The sequence below is a fragment of the Euprymna scolopes genome, chromosome 5 (genome assembly GCF_053919585.1).
Source record: "Euprymna scolopes isolate OS-2025 chromosome 5, ASM5391958v1, whole genome shotgun sequence".
Taxonomy (NCBI): Eukaryota; Metazoa; Mollusca; class Cephalopoda; order Sepiida; family Sepiolidae; genus Euprymna; species Euprymna scolopes.
Window position 1 is genome coordinate 74,193,844 of NC_136486.1, and position 20,756 is coordinate 74,214,599.

Consider the following 20,756-nt stretch of genomic DNA (forward strand, 5'->3'; position numbering starts at 1 on the left):
CTAATTAATAACTTTGATTTATTGTCTAGGCTGATTATTTCATTGCAAACACACCAATGAATTAACTCACATTTCATCATTTTTCATAATTCCTGGATAGGTTACTGATTTCAACAATATTTCTTTATGAGTTAAACACACGTTATAGATTGATATATTGTCTGTGCTGATTTTTTTCATTACAACACACCAATCAATTAATTCACATTTCATCATTTTTCATAATTCTTGGATATGTTACTAATTTCGGCAATCACGTTTTATCATTTTTAAACGACATCTTCGCCCCCTTACTAAAATAATAACTTTGATATATTGTCTCGTCTGATTATTTCATTGCAAACACACTAATGCATTTAATCTACATATTATCATTTTTCATAATTCTTAGATATGTTACTAAGTTCGACAATCATTTTTTTAAACCATCCTTATCGCCTTCTCTTACTAACATAATAACTTGGATATATTGTCAGGACTGATTATTTCATTACAAACACACCAATCAATCAACTCATGTTTCATCAATTTTCGTAATTCTTGCATATGTTACTCATTTCGATAATAATTTTTGTAATTAACACCATCCCTACCGCCTTCTCTTACTAAAATAATAACTTCGATATATTGCCTGGTCTGATTATTTCATTACAAACACACCGATCTATTAACTAACATTTCAACATTTTTCATAATTCTTGAATATGTTATTAATTTCAACAATCATTTTTTATAATTAAAACCCACATTATGCACCCCCTCGTACTCATATAAGAACTTTGATATATTGTCTGGACATATTATTTTATTACAAACACACCAATGAATTAACTTACATTTCATCATTTTTCATAATTCTTGGATATGTTACTAATTTTCAACAAGAATTTTCATTATTTTAACCCACTATGTCGCTCCTCCTTACTTAAATAATAACATTAACATGATTAGAGATTAGGCAACCATTGCTTCAACATGAATTTCTGAGTGTAGTATCTGTCTCAGCATTCCAGTGACTTAAATCCCCTCTTTTTGGTTTTGGTTAATGGAGGCGAAATCCTGTATTACTGATACAATTTTTATTTTTGATACTGACCAGAATGCCCATTTTGGGGAGCAGGTTTCCCCCCAAATTTTTAACCGACCTCATGTCCAACTCTGCCCTTGTGGGGAGGCAAGTAAACAAAAAAAATAATCAAAAGGGACATTTTCCAGGGCATCTTATAACTAATCAGAAGAGACATTTACAGTGCATTTTATAATAAATCAGAAGGGACATTTCCAGGGCATTTTGTAATTAAATCAAAAATTACTTTTCCCAGTTACTTTTGTAATATTAAAACATTGTTGCATTAAATATAGTACCTATTTACAATCCCTCCCCACGGGACGGGTTTAAACACCAGGTTCGTTTTTTAACGTGGAGAAAAGGAACAAAAATTGTCTTGGTCGTAAAGGATTTCTCCTCCACTGATAGCGAAGAAGAAATTGAAATGTAGCATCTGAAGAATAGTTACTACACTTTGATCTTGGCTAAAAGGCCAAGAAGAACAAATCATTTTTACTAGCTTTGCCTCAACAGCGACACCAATTTTTTTTTTATTTTATTCATTCCACTTTCCTTTTAAGGGGTGACAGGGTTTATTTGGAATATTCTACTTTCCTTTTTTAGGGATGCACAGCATGATAATGGCCGAAGCGAATTACGATATTAATATAAAGATAAGAAATGGAATTTCATAACAATTAAATGACCCAGATGTAAGCGTGACACACAAAAGAACACACATGCTATCGTATTAATATATAGATCACAACAATAATTACAATAATATCAAAAAACTGCACAAATAAATCAGATTGTCTATTCGAACAACAATGCCTACAGACTGAAGTTGTATCCAAAGCCACTATTGCCCTAATAGGAAACCTAAATGATAAAAGATACTACATCGGACTTGCTGAAACCTCTTTTAAAGACTATTTTAGAGTCCATAAGTGCTTCTTCAATAACCCCAACCACCTCAACAAAAACATTAACTACCAACTACTTAAACCTGATTCAAAATAATCTACCCCCCACCATTAAATGGGAAATTCTCAAAAAAAGTCTAATACCTGCAAATCTTTATACTCTCCCTGCTTCCTTTGTTTACGTGAATTGTTTTTATTACTAATTTTAAAGACAGAGATAAATTATTAAACATTAGAAATGAAATGTCAGTTGTTTGTAGACATTACAAATCCCACCTTCTTAGCAACTTCACACCCTACTGAAGTTCATATGATACAAACCTCCCCAACCTAAACAATTGCACACTCTTTAACACTATTACACTATTACACTGTTAAACTACCCATCGAAACTCACAACTATAACATTAAACACTATTTTACTTTATTACTTTTCAAGCAGATTATTTTCATTCTTAAATTTTAATTCTCTATTTTACTCCTTTGAGATTATCTCATCCTCCTTATACTGTTAATTATCACACTTTTTATTAACCGAAAAATTCTTAAGAATGCAATTACGGTCAACCTTCAAATTCCCCATCTTCTCCTATATCCATGCATAATATTCTCCATTAATAATTCCAAACATAGTTATGCGTAACATTCTCCAAACATTTAAAAATAAGATTATTAAATCTATGTAGCTAAAACTTTAAATGTCTGAAACCACTACAACATCCCACTTTCCTAGAAATTCCACACCCTTCAAAATTCATTCCCTTTTCTTTTATGTAATCTAACACCTTTATGCCCAACCAGCCCCATAATCCTAGACAATCTCAACACTTCTTTATAGCACCAAATTAATTATATTTTTCCAAACAACTCATTTATTATTTTATTTATTTTTATTTATTTCTCTTCCTCCCTAAAGTTGACTCCAATTTTGAAATCTACCCAATAGAATGTATAATTGATTGCTTACCCAAAGAGATCTTATAAGTTATATTGGACGCATCTGTTACTCATTTAAACTGGACGTATCTTAGATTTTTCTGTCTCCCCACCACCACCGTCGTCGTCATAGACGATTGCTAACTTTTTAATTTCGTTTCAGCCTTGAGACGCATGCAGATCATCATCCAGAATTCAACAACTTTTTGACACACTCAATTATCTATTTCCCTTCTTTCTTTTCTTTTCTTCTCCCTCTTTTGCCCTGTCTAATCTTTATAATTTTTAATTTAATTTTTACTTTTTTTATTGTTTTTCTTCCTCTTTTCTTTTCTCCCTTTTTCTTTCTCCTCTTTTTCTCTCTTACTTCCATTCTCTTGGTTTTTAATATCCATATGTAATCACAAAAAAAAACATGTTAATACACTTGAGGTTGTAATAATTAAAAACATATTTGGCTCTACTAACGTATTGAGTACTTTTTAAGCAAGGATTCAAAAATACCGCGATATCAGATGGTCACAACTGGAAGAAAGAGGAGACAAACGTCTCTCCTTCTTCCAGTTGAGAACTTCGGTGGCCTAAAAGCACCAGAATTAATCTCCCCTTTCTATTTCTGACATGTGTTTGCTGTAAACAAAAGTTAATCAATATGAGCCACCATACCTGAAAAATGATCATATTTCACTTATCAGTTTTTACCGTTTAAAAAAATTCCACTCAACCAATTTTCCTTTTTTTTTATTCTCTTAAAGAAATACATGAGTTTTTGATTTAATATATTTTATTTCTTCTTTATGGAGTGATTTTTTTTTGAAATCTAAAAAAAAAATTGAATGAAGCAGAAAATATTATTGTAGGTATTCAATTTTTTCAGGACAATATTTTAAAAATGTGAGGTTTCACTTTAAAAAAAAAATCAACATGGTTTTTAAAAAAAAAAAATTTTAACTTTTGACTTTACAGGTAAATTTACACAAAACTATTCTTTTTTTTAATTAGATTATTTTATTTACTGATCTTTTATCTTCAATTTGTGATATATAAATCTGAGGTGAGAAATTAATTATTTTCATTTTAATAGACATTTCAAAATGGGGGGGGGGTGAATTTAAAAAAAAAAAAACGTTTGTCTAGAATATTATATTCGGTTTATTGGAAAGAGCATAAAATTTCCATGCAAATATTGTAAATATTGAACCAATAGAAAAATTTTGATAGATTTTTAAATTGAAAAAAATTTAACTTGTAAAATTCAATTCATTTCATTACTTAGAAAACATGTGCGCAGGCACTTTGTAAACACTGTTTTTTTTTTTAATAAAAAATAATATTTCTATTTTAAAAAAAAACTTTAATAGTTTATTTTGGAAATATATTCCATAAAGAAATTAATTAAACCACTTTAAAAAAAGAAATTACGAGTTTTGTATATTTTATTTGCAGTTTTCTGTTAAGGGGGTCAAAAATTCAAAAAAAATTCTGACACACTGTGAGAAATTTCCACATTTAATTGCCAGCTTGCTTTTAGGCCGCCTACACGATTTGGTAGGCGGTCTGTGATTGGTTTAAATTTGAATATGTCAGGTGATTTGACTTGGCGTCTTTTTTGTATTTATGCGTCTATTTCTCAGTCTGAGAAGAACACGGAACGATACAGACTCAAACAAGTGGTTCCCTCACTAGGGAGCCAAGATAATTCTTTCATGGACACCAGTCGGTGAATGAAGGACTCATCTCTACAAGCAAAGACATCTTATTTTGCTGAACTTATTCAAATCAAGGAGGACATTCTACTACTGTTTGGCATGTTATTATTTCGATTATTGGAACTTATCTTATTTCTTCTTGAGGCCCAAGGGGTTCACATTATGCCTGATTATAGGCGCCATTATTCCCGTCGTGTTCTCCATGATTTTCATGGATCCTTCCAGAGGAATAATGAACTAACATTCCGACAATAGGAATTCATACTAAAGGCTCCATGCGTATGGGGAAATCGGGCCACCGTTTTGCAAAAGGACTGTACCAGAACCAAAGAACTATCATTGCTGTTACTTGTGAATAAAGTTTAAATGTATGACTTTTGTTGGTGGAATTCATTTGCCTCTGCAGGGAGGAATTTGAGTGTGTAAGAAAGAAATTTCTTACAACACCTAGTAGTTTGATTTTGTGCAGTTCTAAGAAGTCTACTCTCCCAGGCTTTGCCTTTTCTCTTTGAGAAGGGGTTAGTTTATTGCTAATCGCCTGGGGCGGCTTTAACGGGGAATGCAGACGGGGCTGCTCAGATACTTTTTACAGGTAAGAGTGCCCCTCCTCGGGGGCGCTGACTTCTTAATCCTACTTCCCGATTCTGGTGTTTAAGTACTTGCAGTGGGAGAGAACTAAGTACCAACTAAAGACCTATAAGATGATGCGGGTTTGTATTTGTACACACAGATTCGAAAAAGTTGTCAAAAAACAAATATATAACAAATAAATGTTATCAAAGACAACATAAGTTACTTTTCTATCTAACTGGATAATTTTCTAGTGTTTTTATTTAATGTAACATGCTTATTCAGCTCGAAAAACATAGTGTTTATCGATGTATTGGAAAATGAAAAATGACGCCAGACTCTCGCTTTGACACAATAAGTTTGGGAAAAGGAGTTATAAATAAAAAGGTGCTAGTGCAGAGAGTGATCCGCGCTTTTTTTTAAATCGTATTTCCAAGTTTAATTAAAGTTTATATGTTTTTTTTTATTCAATTGTAAGGTTGAAGTATAGAATAGGTACAAAACACCCTCCCCATGTTAAGAATGGCCTTTTAAATAATAACGTTATTATTTATTTACGTCCGGGTAATTCTCTGCACTAGTACCAATAAAAATAACTAGACAAAATACTGTTAGAAACTCGCTCAATATATATTACCGTAACAATAGGCTGACATATATTCGGTGAGTTTTAACAGTATTTTGTATATTTTTAAAAAAATTTAACTCCTTTTCCCAAACTTACCGTGTCAAAGAGAGAGTCAGGCGTCATTTTTCATTTTCCAATACATCGGTAAACACTGTATATTTTTTTAGCTGAATAAACATGTTATATTAAATAAAAATACTAAAACATATCCAGTTAGGTAGGAAAGTAACTTATGTTGTCTTTGATAACATTTATTTGTTATATATTTGTTTTTGACAACTTTTTCAAATCTTTGTGAACAGTAATACAAACCCGATGATGCTTTAGAAAAAAGGAGAGAGAAAAAACTAAAGTTTCAGGAAACTAAAATGTACGAAGGAAGGTATCCTTTGCAATCGTTAGTGAAAAGGGAAGTTATTTGAAAAACGGTGTTTCACATCGTAAGTTCCTCTCTTAAATTTACGACACGATCTCTAACGGATTGTTTTTGAATAATACATTTTTTATTTTAAAAACAATTAACAAGTCACTTTATATCAAATAGCATCATATACAGATACCTATTCATAATATTTATTGTCATTTATAATTTAAATATCTACGGGCAAAAAATATTCCAGAGGAAACTTAATATGAAAAAAAAAAACAAAGTGGCTTGAAATTTATAAATGCCGCTACAAAAAAATGTTAATTATTTATGTTTAAGAATAATAAATGTGATGAACTTGATTTTTTGTTAACTTATAATCATCTCCGAGTTTTTCAAAACATTGATGATTTGTAAAAAGAAAAGTATTAATAAATTAGAAGCTTCAAATTTAGCGAGGTTTCATTTCAGATGCACCGGGTCAAATAAGAATAATATTTTTTTTTTTACTTGTTGAATGTTGATAAAATTCCAACTCGTTTTGCGACTCGAAGGTAATTCCATTTCAAATTTGTCTCCACATTTTGTTTGTTTTATGAAGTATATCACAATTATTTCAGCTTGCTTAAATCATTTTTTCTCGAATTTGAATTGTAATTTTTTTTTTGTTGCTGGAATCTTCTTTTTATTTTTTTTAAGCACATGCCACTTTGAAATGGAATTTCGTTTTAGAAATTTTCGAGCAATTTTTTTAATTATTATGATTTTTTTTATTTTATTTTTATTTTTTTTAATCACTGATTTTACCTTGGATCCTATCTCCGATTTAATGCTTCTATCTGTAGTGTTTGCTTCATTAAAAATCTCTAAATTTAGTCTAGTCTTGTGATCATTTAACAATTAAAAAAAAAAGTAAATAAATTAGCACAAGAAAGCATAATAAAATCGGCACCGCAAAATCGTGTGTATTTTTAAAAATCATATTGATTCAATTAAATGTTTTGGTTATTGTTTCGCTATTCTAATTCTATATCAATTTTTCCGATTTTGCATTTTGACGGTCACCTTGAATAACAAATTATTGTATTTTTATCTGTTGCGCACATTTAAAAATGTTTTATATTAAAAAGAAAAGTTTAACTTTAACCTCCTCATTACGCAACGTAGAAACGTTTTATTAAAGTTTGCTTTGATTTAGTTTTGACACTCGACGACATTGTGTTACTGTTTTTAATCGATATTTAATGGAAAATTGCTCGTTCGAAACTGCCATTTTTTTTTATACTAAAAAAAAAGAAGAAAACATTAAAATAGGTTTATCGAAAGAAATTACTTTCGATAAACCTATTTTAATGTTATTTTTATTTTAGTGTCCGAAAACAGGGTTAAACTGATATTTCTCAGAAATAATATTTTTTGTGTTGTGCATCAAAGTGAAAGTTAAACTTGATGTTAAAAAATTAAATAGTATCAATTAGTATTTATTTATTTTATTTTATTCAGATGAAGGAACACAATAATAATTATAATACGATAAAATAAAAAATATCTTGATGTGATTCACTGATTCACATCGTAAGTTCTTCTCTTAAATTTACGACACGATCTCTAACAGTCGCAGCATTTAGAAATTGGACTAATTTTACTTACACCGGAGATCTTGTCGACTGAGGCATAATTATTTTCCTATTCTGTTTAATTTTTTTTTTTTTTATGAATTAATTTTTTTTTTTTTTTCGAATAGTATTTTTTAGTAAATTTTGTAATTGCCTTTGAAAAACTACCCATTTACACAAAAAAAACAAAAATTTTTTTTAATTTTTTTTTTTTTTTACGACCTGCCCCAGCGTAACCACCCCATGTTAAGAACGGCTTTCGGAAAATACCCCCCTACAACCTCCCCATGTTAAGAACGGTTTTCGGGGTTGGAGGTGTTTATTCCGAAAGCCGTTCTTAACATAGGGTGGTTGAGGTGTTTATAAAACGCTGGGGCACGTCGTAAAAATTTACCAAACCCTCCAACCTCGAAAGCCGTACTATGTGGAGGCTGGGGGTGGTTATTCCGAAAGCCGTTCTTACCATAGGGAGGTTAGGGTAGGGGTCTTTATACTACGCTGGGGCAGATCGTAAAAAAATACCGAAAAATGTTTTCTCATCATAAAAACAAACATTGAAAACCTTCATTGTATATTTAATTTACATTTTATAATTTTATTTTATTATAAAAAAAAAAAAAAAATTCACACCCCGCCTACACACAAAAACAATTAGTTATTGTCATTTGACCTCTTGGATACTTTTGTCTAAGAGAAATAGTGCAACACTGCAACACTGCAGTATCTGTTCTGTGTTCCAATACTACACTTCAGTTTTTCTGTCCTCTGTGAGTGAAGGACTCCTTTTATTTTTGTCACAATCCAGAGGGACCCTATCTTGGAGAGCTGGATTTTTTCATTAAAAACCGTCTTGATGGCTAACTCGTAAAGGGACTCTGAGTTGTGAAATTACTGGGAATTGTAAATTTGAGGAAAAATTGATGTTTTTTTTGTCAACAAACATTAACTTATAAAAATACATATACAGTATATTTTAACAAATTATATTTGGAATTCGCTTGAAAAATAAATAAATAAAAAGAAACCTGTAAAAAGACTTTCTAAACTTAAAATTTATGAAAATGTATCAGGTTGACAAGAAACTTCTTGCGGTTTTTAACTTTTCAACTCAGGTAAACATATCTTGACTCAAAAAAAAATTTATTGATCGAAATAAACATCAGTATCAATAAACTTTTACCAACACAAAAGAAGTGTATTTATGCGAGTAACGTAAAAAATCTTGCGTTTTTGATATCGCTTAGGTTTTTGAAGCATTTCTCACACAGGTTGAGATGCTTGAAAAAGTGGTAGTCAGTAGGTGAGAAGTTTGGAGAGTATGGCAGATGTGGCAGAGTTTTGTAGCCCAATTCATTCAACTTCTGCAGGGTCGGTTGCACAACATGTGGTCGGACATTGTTGTGTAAGAGAATTGGGCCTTTTCTGTTGACTAATGCTGTGTATTGTTGTCGAAGTTTCTGATGCATTTCATCCATTTGTTGACAGTACTTGTACACCATAATGGTCTTGCTTGCATTCAAAAAACTGTAATGAATGAGACCAGTCACTAACCAACAGTCATCATGAACTTCTATAATTCAATACCTTGAGTGTTATTTCTTCTGCCCGTCACACCAATAATTTCCTGGGTAAGGTTAACACTGATGTTCAAACTTCCAACTTCCAAACTTCTGTATACGTAACGCACCTTCTCTCAATGAACTTCTACTAATTCAACTTATTTCTTCAAAATCCAACTTCAAAATGAATGTCCCTCTAAAAAAATCAATCCTCTTTTATCTCCAACCAGGAGCATCTCATTTGCATATCGGGTAGTCACATTACAGGCATATAAAGAGATAAGGCATCCATTTTTGTTTCTTTCTTCTTCATTTATTTCATTCCACGACCGACCCGTTGAATTATGCACACATGCTAATTAGGTAAGTCGCACGTTTCCCTACACTCCCCCCTGATCTCATGATCACACACAGGGCAGGGGGGCAGTCGTCTTTGTCGGGTACTTCTTCGAAGAATCGGGGGAAGCACTTCCTCATTACCACCGTTATTGCCACCAGTCTGTTCCATTATCCCCTCTTGTGGTTTCCTATGCGGTGTTTCACAATCAGGGCAAGGGGGCAGTATCCGTCTTTGTCGGTTACTCCTTCGAATAATCGGAGGCATCACTTCCTCGGTTCCATCTTCCTCAGTATGTTCCATCATTCCCTCTCGTGGTGCTATAGGCGGTGTTTCACAATCACGGCGGGTGGGCAGTATTCGTCTTTCTCGGGTAATTTGATGAGGAACTGGTGATACTACTTCCTCATGTCCATCGTCCTCATCACTATTGCCACTAGTATGTTCCATCATTCCCTCATCTGGTTCTGTAGGTAGTGTTTCTATGCTCACCTGTAGGGGCAGTAGGCGATCAGGATCATCCCTGAACTGTATGTGATCTTCCTCATTATCCTCAGAATCAGAAGGGGTATAAAAGGGGTGGATATCTTTTACATGACATGGTAGACCATTAATCAACATGGTCTGAGGACTTATGATTTTGTTTATTTTTCCTCTGCAAAATTTTACAGTGCACCCAGCATTTGGGGGTTTTACCCAAACACAGTTTCCCACTTGATATGGTGTATTGACAACGTTAACCACTGATGGTGTGACATCAATTCCTTTTATACGCTGTTCATAGCGGTAAATCCCATTAGCTAGTGCAGTTTCTGGTGTTGCATCATCCTTTGGTGTCACATTATACCAGTACACAGCTTCTGGAATAGAACACTGTGTCCTGGCCGCAATTCTTTTAATGGTGCGGTGACACCGCTCCGCTATACCGTTACCTTCTGGAAAATATGCACATCGGTAACGCATTCTAATCTCCCATTCCTGCGTAAATTTCTGAAATTCTTGACATCGAAATGTAGTGGCATTATCAGTCAGAATTTCCAGCGGGGTACCACGCTCAAAATAGACAGCTCTCAACTGTCGTATAATGCTAGATGCATCCTGTCGTGTCAACAGACGCCATATCGTGAAACGTGTCGGACCACAATCTGTCATTTCAGTTCAAGCGTTAAGTCAATTCCTAATAAAAATTAGTTTTGCTATGTCTATAAAGCTCAAGGATAAAGCATTCAGTATTCAAGAATTCTGGCGAAAGAACTGACCCATCTAATTATCGCCCCATTAGCCTCCTCCCACTTTTCGCCAAAATATTTGAGACCATAATTAACCATGTTCTAATTCGTCACCTTACAGATGCTAAACTTCTGACTGACAAACAATATGGATTTAGACAAGCCCGTTCCACAGCGAACATCCTCACTGTAATCTCTGAACCTATATACCATTCGCTGGACAAAGTGGAGGAGGGCAGAGCGGTAGCTCTAGATATATCTAAGGCTTTTGACAGGGTATGGCATGAGGGTCTCCTCAGGAAAATTAGATCATACAGTATCACTGGTAGAATACTTAACATAATTAAATCCTTCTTAGATAAATCTGGGTTGTCCTCGACGGTCGTACATCTAAACAATATGATATAAATGCGGGAGTGCCTCAGGGGTCTATCCTTGGACCTCTATTGTTCCTAATATTTATTAATGACCTCCCCGGCCTCTGAGATGGGTATATATGCTGAGGACACCACACACTATAACAGGCACGACAGGAAAACAAATGAATGCATATCTAAAGAAATGGCAAAAACACTAGAGGATGACCTTCAATCTGTAGTGGAATGGGGACAAAAATGAATGGTCATATTCAATGCTGCCAAGACTAAACTGGTTTCCTTCAATAATTACAAGAAATCTTCTCTGCCACCAATAGCAATGGCCAGTGACTCTTTATCTGAGAATACATCTTTCAAACTGCTTGGCGTAACGTTCACAGGAAACATGAGTTGGAGCAATTACATTGAAAGCGTTGCCAGGGCCGCTGCGAAGAAGGTAGGCTCTCTCTACCGTGCTAGAAAACTACTAATACCTGAAAGTATCCTGTGTTAGACACCTTAGTTCCTTCATTGAGTAAGCAACTGGAATAGTCTCTGTTGCTCGGAGACTTCTTCTGTTAACCTCTTGTGATTATGTCTTGGAAGAGGCTGACCTGTGCTTCTACACACAAAGCATCTGCAACAAAAGAGAGAATTAGAGACACTTTAACAATCTGGCCTCTCTCTCTCTCTCTCTCTCTCTCTCTCTCTCTCTCTCTCTCTCTCTCTCTCTGTTTGCAACCATCAGATTGGTCCATTCCCAAAGGCTCCCAAGAGCAACACACATTACCCCTCACTTATATCCCCTGCATACATCTTTCCCGAAACAAATAGTTATCAGTGAAACTAAAAAATTAAATCATCCTACACACCGATCACTTTGTAGAGTACCTCCATCACCAAACAAAAACTTAGTTTACTAAAATTTAAACATAGTAACCTTTCCTCTATTGGCTCCAAATTTTGTTAACACCTTACTAAGTTGGTTTTCACCCTCAATCCACTCAACATTAATTTCCTGTTTGTCTATGGATTCTCGTATGCTTGAGATTTCGAATTGAAGACGTCTATCCTCAAGATGGTTGCATGAATGAGCAGCATCATATAAAGATTTGTTATCCGTTAAGCAAGTGATGGGTAGAGAGAAATCCTTTTTGCCAAATATGATTTCGGCAATTAGTTTGGACCATAAATATGCATGATCAGAACCTTCAGCAAGAGCCAAGGTTTCAGCTGCTAGTGCAGATTTTACTACTCTTTTTGTTTTCGAAGAACTCCAGACAATGGGGCATGATAATTCACCATTTGTTAAAAATAAAATGTATGCAGCCTGACTACCACCGCCTTTTGTACTGTTAAAGCTTGCATCTGAATATACCTTCAGCGTCAAGTTTGACAGAGTTTCAAACCTTGGAAATAATATTGAGGAAGGCCTTGACTTTATTTCTCTTACTAATTTATTTAGGTTTTTTATGTTTTCTATAGTTGGTGCTTTTTGAGAGATACTTGCTTGGTGTACACTGAAACTTAGATCAGGTCTTGATGTGTTTGCAAGCCAATTAATTTTTCCTATTGTGGATCTGAGTATTTTGATCTCTTCAGTATTTAATGGAGAAGATTTATCTGCAGATCTGTCTTTTACTATAGCAATTTCAGACAAACTTTGGCCATACTTATTCTGATTGATACAGATTAACTTATCAGCATATTGAGTTAACTCTATTCCAACACACATAAAGGCACTACTGTTTTCAACATCCACCACAAACAACGACCTCAGCTTTTCAATAACTTCCTTTTCAAATTGCTGTGTACCACCCCACAGCTGATCATCTACATAAGTGACTAATATTCCTTCCAGATTGTCATTATTATGCCAGAAGAACACACCAGGATCAACCGAACTCTTCCTCCATCCAACGTCAAGAACAGCTCTTCTTAAGGTAAGGTACCACTCGTGAGGTGCATCTTGAAGACCATACACAGACTTGTTCAAGCGCCAAACTTTTGATGTTTTTGCTTCTTTAGGTGGTTGAAAAAAAATCTTTCTTTCAAGCTTTTGATTCTTAAGGAAGGCAGTTTTGTAATCAAGAGAAGAAATGATACATAATGCAACTCTTACACTCCCCTTTAGGCAGGTAGGGCTGTCTGTTCTAAAAGTGGCATTTTCTCCAAAGCCCCTAGTGACTAACCGTGCTTTAACAAGGTGTTTGCCATCTATAATTTTTGTTTTTAAAATCCATTTTACTGATATAAGGCTTTGACCTGTATTATCAACTTCTTCGTAAACATTGATTTCCAACTGTCTAGTCCTTCCTGTTTTGCTGATAGAATTTCTTCTTTAGCTTCAGTAATATAAGTATAGCATATTAAGATTTCATCACCAATTTCATTACCAACCTCCTCTTTTGACTTAAGTTCTTCTGTGACATCCATTTTCTAATCTTGAATGTCACCATCAAAATCAATAACCGTAGTCTGACCATCCCTGTTTATAGCATTCCACTCATTTCCATATTTCCCACTTACTTTTCCAGATCGTGATACTAATTTTATAGCTTCCCACGACTCAGTTACCTTATCATGTGGTACAAAAAAAAAAAAAAAATTCTTCGTTTCTTTTTCTCTCTTAGTTTCCCCTCTCTGTCCTGCTCTAAGTAAATCTGTCGACCTAGTCCACAAATTCCAAAATTTCATCATGACAAGTTTCAAGAAAAAATACACGATTAAACCCGGTTCTCCAACTTCCAACGTAGACCCCTACTACCATGTCTCCTTCTCCAACATCAGGGGTCTACGTTCTAACCTTCCAGAGGTTGAAACCCAATTACAGGAGACTAAACCAGACCTTTTATTTTTAAGTGAAACTGGCATTGGACAGGCTATTTCCCTAGATGAGTTTGCAATTACAGGATACTCTAACTTAACTTCTAAATCTGACCCCCAAGATCGCCATGGGCATGGAATATGTGCCTATATTAAAGATAGCTTTCCATGTGGGAGGGACATCTCCAGGGAAGATCCTAACTTACCCTATATGTGCTTCCGGGTTGCTTTAGCTCACACTACTGCATTTATATTTACTCTCTATCGCCCCCACAACAGCGGAGTTACTATCTTTCAAAGCATATCTGAGAAAATTGACCAAGTCCTTTCTACTTATCCTTCAGCTAACATTCACGTATGTGGAGACTTCAATGTTCACAACGTCGAATGGTTGACCCACTCAAACAAGACCGATGATGAGGGGAGGTTCTGTCATGATTTCTCCATTGCCTATGACCTCACTCAGATTGTTCAGGAACCTACCCGTGTGCCCGATAATGACGGCCAGTATGCGAGCCTACTAGACCTTTTTCTCACAACTTGCCCTGAACTATGTTCAGTTTCTGTTCTGTCGCCTCTTGGATCTTCCGACCACTCTGTTGTATCAATTAAGATAAAAATGAAATGTAATAAGTCCCCAGACGTACCACTTCATCGTACAGTATATCGATACACTAAGGCTGACTGGGATAGCTTCCGTACATTTATATCTGATCTACCTCTGCATTCCATGTTTAAAAAGGATGTGTCCTCTATAGTATTAGACCTAACTGAATGGTTAATTGTAGGTATTGACCATTTCATACCCTCGAAAAAGTTTCAGCAAAAACCTAACAGCCAGCCATGGTTCTCTCCAGAATGTGCTGCTGCCATTGCGCACAGAAATCACTTTTTCCACTGCTTCAAACGTAATAGATGTATGGAAACTAAAGCCGTTTTCAGGACTGCCAGCAACCATTGTAAGAAAGTAATAAGGAACGCAAGAGAGTTGTATGCTCAATCTGTTAAGTCCAAAGTAGCTGAGCAGCGGCTTGGTTCCCACCAGTTTTGGCAAATAGCAAACAGAATCCTGAACAGAAGCGTGTGCTCCATCCCAACTATTATCAATGGACCTGAGGTAATCTCGTCAGCATCAGACAAAGCCAAACTCTTTGTCAAGAACTTTGCAGCTAATTCTACCCTTTGCGACCAAGACCGCCAACCCCCAATATTTCCTCCTGTATCAGAAAACACGCTATGTGATATACGTATATCTGTACGTGATGTTGCCAAGCTAATCAAAAACCTTGATTCGAGTAAAGCAACTGGCCCTGATGGTATTCCAATTATAGTACTCAAAAAACTTTAACCTGAACTAGCGCCCATACTTACAAAACTGTTTAAACGTTGTCTTAAGGAGAATAGTTTCCCATCTCCCTGGAAAATCTCATCAGTATGCCCTGTATTTAAGAATTCAGGTGATCGCTCATCCCCCTCTCAGTACAGGCCAATAAGTCTCCTGTGCGTCATGAGTAAGTTGCTAGAATCTGTGTTAAATACAGAAGTAATCAAACATCTCAACAAAAATAACCTTCTTAGTGACACTCAATATGGTTTCCGTTCTGCTAGATCTACAGCAGATGTCCTTACAGTTATATCGCATAGGATTAGCAAATCTCTCGACGGTGGCAATCTTTCTAGGGCAATTGCTCTTGACATATCTAAAGCCTTTGATAGGGTATGGCATAAAGGTTTACTTCATAAGATCGCTAGCTATGGTATAGCTGGAAAAGTCTTCTCAATTATTAAATCATTTCTTTCTGATAGGTTCATAAGAGTAGTAGTTGAGGGGCAAAAATCAGAAGCTCACAGTATTAATGCCGGTGTCCCTCAGGGATCCATCCTGGGCCCAACTCTTTTCCTGATCTACATTAATGATCTTCCAAATCATATCCTTACATCATTTGTAGACATTTATGCTGACGACACTACCATTTATGGTACCACATCTAAGACAGTAAACGAGCAAGTACTCTCCAATTCTCTCTCCTCTGATCTTGAGCATGTAGTACAATGGGGAAAGGAGTGGCTGGTTACTTTTAATGCATCTAAAACCAAGCTTCTCTCTTTACATTATCAACATTTTAATCCACATTTGTCATCAATTGAAATGAATGGCTCTCGTCTTCAGGAGGCCTCAAGTTTTGACAAGCTTCTGGGCTTGACCATTACTCCTGATCTTAAATGGAACACGTATATCAAATCTGTTGCCAAGGCCGCTGGAAAAATGGTGGGATCTTTCTATCGATCCAGTAGATATCTCACTGCTGATGCTATTCTCTATCTATATAAGAGCCAGGTACGTCCAAGGATGGAATACTGTTGCCACATCTGGGCAGGAGCTGCTAGAAAGGACTTGTCCTGCCTTGATAGAGTTCAAATTAGACTTCGTAGCCTCGTAGGAGATGTCCTTTTCTCCTCCTTACAACCTTTATCTCACAGAAGAGATGTTGCGAGTTTGTCTCTGATGTATCGTTATTTTCATGGAAAGTGTTCAACTGAGCTTCAATCTATGGTCCCCCCTCGCCAAACTTTCGCAAGAAACACTCGTCTAGCTGTAAACACTATCAATAATTTCCCCCACTCTTTATCTGTGCCTAAACCTAAACATAGATTCCATGAACAAAGCTTCTTTCTTAGAACTGCACGCCTGTGGAATTGTCTTCCGTTTTCCTGCTTTCCGGCTGACTACAATATGGTTGTGTTCAAGTCTAAGGTAAATAAGTTCTTGATGAGCCGTTCCATATAAGTTATTAAATTTACCAAATTTTCATTACTAATGATTACTATATTGACCAACTTCTACTGTACACTCTTTAACCCTTATCCTTGAGTGGCCTCTGGGCCTTGATAATGTGGTGATGCCTTTGTAAAAAAAAAAAAAAAAAAAAAAAAATTCCATATTCTTCTTAAGTGGTGAAGAGGTGGTAGTCATTGTTTTGTTCACAGCACCTTTTAATGATCTATCTTGGAGTTGTAGATTATTGCCAGAGCTTTCATTTTTGTTGATGCTTGCTGCTGGATCAGTATTATTATTGACACACTGTTTACTTTCTTCACTATTGCTGTCAATCAGTGAATCATCGTCTGATGATATATCTTCAAATGATGTTTTATTTTCTGTTACCTGAAATTGAGAATCTTTAGATTGTTCATCTGTAATAGATTCATGTTTCAAAGTTGCTGAGTTCATTCTGCTTATCACCGATTTTGTGGGTTTTTCTAGTCGAAGGTGAGAAGGATGTACTCTGACATATGTTTCACCAAAATTTGTTGACCATTCTGACCCAAAACAGTAGCCGGCCCCCTTCACCTTCTTCTGTCCAAACGTTTATAATATACAATGTCACAAGTGAAGTACTTGATGTCTCCTGATGTTCTAACATAGTGTCTAAGCGCTCTCTTCAGTTTTTCTGAATTTTCCATAGCAATAAATGCTTTCCGAGCTGAATGCAATGCATTTAAATTCTCTCTAATGATATCACTGGAAACCTCTGGGTTCAGTGCAGGAGGTTTATTTGTTAATAGACATGGTAGTGTAGAATTCCAAGAAAAAACAAGCTGGAATGGGCTGAAACCATGAACATTTATCAGACTATTCTTTGCACAGAGACACCACATAACAGCAAATTCAAGTGAACAGCCAGAATCAGCAACTGTTTTCCGAATCATTTCCCCCATGATACGATGGTTTCTTTCTATTAAGCCATTTGACCAGCAGATTCAGCCGCTATTGTTTTTACGTTAATATTCAGTTGTTCGCAGAACTCTAAAACTTCTGCATTTGCAAATTCCCCTCCATTGTCAGTAAGTAAACTACAGGGAGTACCATGAATTGAAATCCAAACTTTGAATTGCTCTCTGACAACTGTAGATTTATTTCTTATTACTGTTCCTCCAGAGTCTGGTAGCAGGTAGCATGGTCAACCAGATGCAACAGATAAACCTTCCCAAATTGTTTGAGGTCCACAGCTACACACTCATTGAACCTAGTTGCCATGGGTAAGCCAACAATTGGCCTTGGAGGGGCTCTTTGATATTCTTTGCAGATCTTACAATTCTTCAATATCTTATAGATTTCATTAATAATTTCTTGATTATCATTTCCCTCACTATGTAGCAGTTCAATGATTTTCCTCAGAGGACAGTCAGAAAACTGACGATGCAGTTTCAGGGCAGCATCCTTTGGAGACATATGCTTATTACAAAGTGTAATTTGGACCTTTGGATTCCTACTTGCTTGAACAAGAATTTGCTTTTGTTTAGACAAAGGAAGACAGTAATGACCACTACTAGCTAAAGATAGCAAAAGTTTTTGTCCCATAATTATAGCGGTATCATCTTCACCATCAATTTTTGCTTTTGTAGATTTCAACTCATCTTGAGCCAGCAAAAGGGGAATGTCTGCATCTATAATATCAGTGATGATAGAGGTTTCAACCTTGCCAATAGAGACCGGTATACAGGCAGTCTTCGACGCACGACTCCAGTTGCCATCACCAAACTTGAATTTGTTATGGCTATCTTTATATTGTACACTTTTTCTATCATTTTCTGATAAGGAATCTAAATAACATGAGAACCGCACTTGTCCACAAACTGTTTTTGTGGCACCACAGTCAACAACAGCACTATTCATAGCTTCACTAACCAGACCCTTCATATCTTCAGAGCTGGAAAATACATCCTGAAACAAGGTTATTTCATGATAAGTGTCCTCACTAGGATGATCTTGATAATCACAATCATCAACAGCTGATGTTTCTGTTGTGTATGACGTATTTTTGACACTTGAGATTTTATCTAGACAATTTTGTACCCAGTGATTCTTTGAGTCACAATTGAGACATCTAGTGACCTGACCATATTGATCTAGGGGATTTTTGAAATGTCTTCTCTCTCTTACTTTATGATGATGACCAACAGAGAAAGAAGAGTCACTTTTAGAATTCTGTGGAGGCCATCTGCCTCTTCCACGTTGGCCTCTACTTCTGCTTTGAAAGTTTCTACCAAAAAATGTACCATGTACAGTGAGTTCTTCTGTGAAATCAGTTTCTACTTTGATATTGAACTTTGAGTCTTGAGGGGCAGTTCTAAATATTTTTTCATTTGTTCACACATCTTATCATAATTTAATTCAGTGACTGTGGCTCTCACTAGTTGTTCTTGATGTTGAGGTAAGTTTGCCGATTTCAGCAAACGATAAGCAAGTATATCTGTTGACATAGTCATGCCATGTGTTTTTGCCTTATTCCATCTAAGTTCAAATTCTGTTATAGAATTTGGAATAGTAAGAGACTGTAGTCTTTTGTAGAGTTCAAAATTTTCATACGCCTCAAAAGCACTGATAGTTTTTTTTTTTTTTTGTCAAAGAGTTTAGACAATTCTAAAATAACTTTATCTGAACCCGTATCTGTAGTAATATCAGTATTTCCTAGTGCTTCTTAGACTTTATCTTGAGTCTCTTCATCGGCATAAAATCAGCAATCCACCATGTTTCTTTTTGTCGACATCTGTAATTGATTTCCAAATATTAAATTTCTTCAACCATTTTTGGTAATCATCCTTCTCTTTATCAAAAGGTGGAGGTGCCTTATCAGTGAATACATGTGCTTGGGACATTTTTTTTTTTTTTTTTTTTTTTTTTATCGCTGCTCTGCTACCACTGTTATACACCTTAGTCCCTTCACTGAGTAAGCAACTGGAATAGTCTCTGTTGCTCGGAGACTTCTTCTGTTAACCTCTTGTGATTAAGTTGTGTCTACACACAAAGCATCTGCAGCAAAAGAGAGAATTAGAGACACTTTAACATCCTGTACCTCTATAAGGCCACCATTCGCCCATGTATGGAGTATTGCTGTCACATTTGTGCTGGTGCATCTGCTACTAGACAAGACAAAAGAGTCCCCAATCTGCCTGAACTGTCATCTAAGCTTCACACTCTGTCCAATCAACGAAATATTGCATCCCTCTGCCTGTTCTACAAGTATTTTAATGGTGAATGCTCTGGCGAACTGCAGACACTTGTGCCCCCACGACGTAGACACCCTCGACAAACCTGACAGGCAGCTAAATCCCACCCCCACACAGTAGAGATCCCTAGATGTAAAAGATCTTTCTACTCCAGTAGTTTCTTCCCCAGAACCGCTAGACTGTAATTCCATTCCAGGTCTCTGCTTCCCCAACTGTACTGACATGCAGAAGTTCAAGTGTAACGTGAACCGACATCTTGCTGCCCAAATCCCAATATAGTACCTCAATAGTTGTTGTCCCTGATAGTAGCCCCCTCACCAAAGTGGCAATGTGCCTTGTTTGGGGTGAAAATGTAATAAAAAAAAAAAAAAGCCTAAAAGTTGTTAGACTGAATCTTCAGACACCTTGCTTTTCTTATGGCCAGTTGTATGTTGCTTGCTCATGCATTAGAAGTCCTGAAAACCTCTAGATTTACACACCTGTTAGAACTCACACCAAAAATGTTTATGTAGAGGCTCTTCAAAATTAATGCTACAGGTTCATTTACCAGTTTTCAGATATGCACTGCTTGAAACTGAATTTTAATTATTTCATTAACAGAATAGATTACTAATGCCATCTTTATATATATAGTACA

General features: G+C 35.6%; 1 protein-coding gene across 2 annotated transcripts in view; it reads left to right on the forward strand.

Moving 5' to 3' along the window:
• Positions 1-6,272: 6,272 nt before the first annotated feature.
• The window catches only part of LOC145276850 (peptidyl-prolyl cis-trans isomerase FKBP8-like), a 104,541-nt gene continuing 90,057 nt past the window's right edge, over positions 6,273-20,756 (forward strand). The window contains exons 1-2 of one of the 2 annotated variants that reach the window (XM_080128216.1): positions 6,673-6,738; positions 13,143-13,224. The gene's annotated coding sequence lies outside the window, so the exon portion shown is untranslated. Of the gene's footprint in view, positions 6,739-13,142; positions 13,225-20,756 lie in introns of both variants that reach the window. The other variant, XM_080128215.1, reaches the window with a different exon arrangement.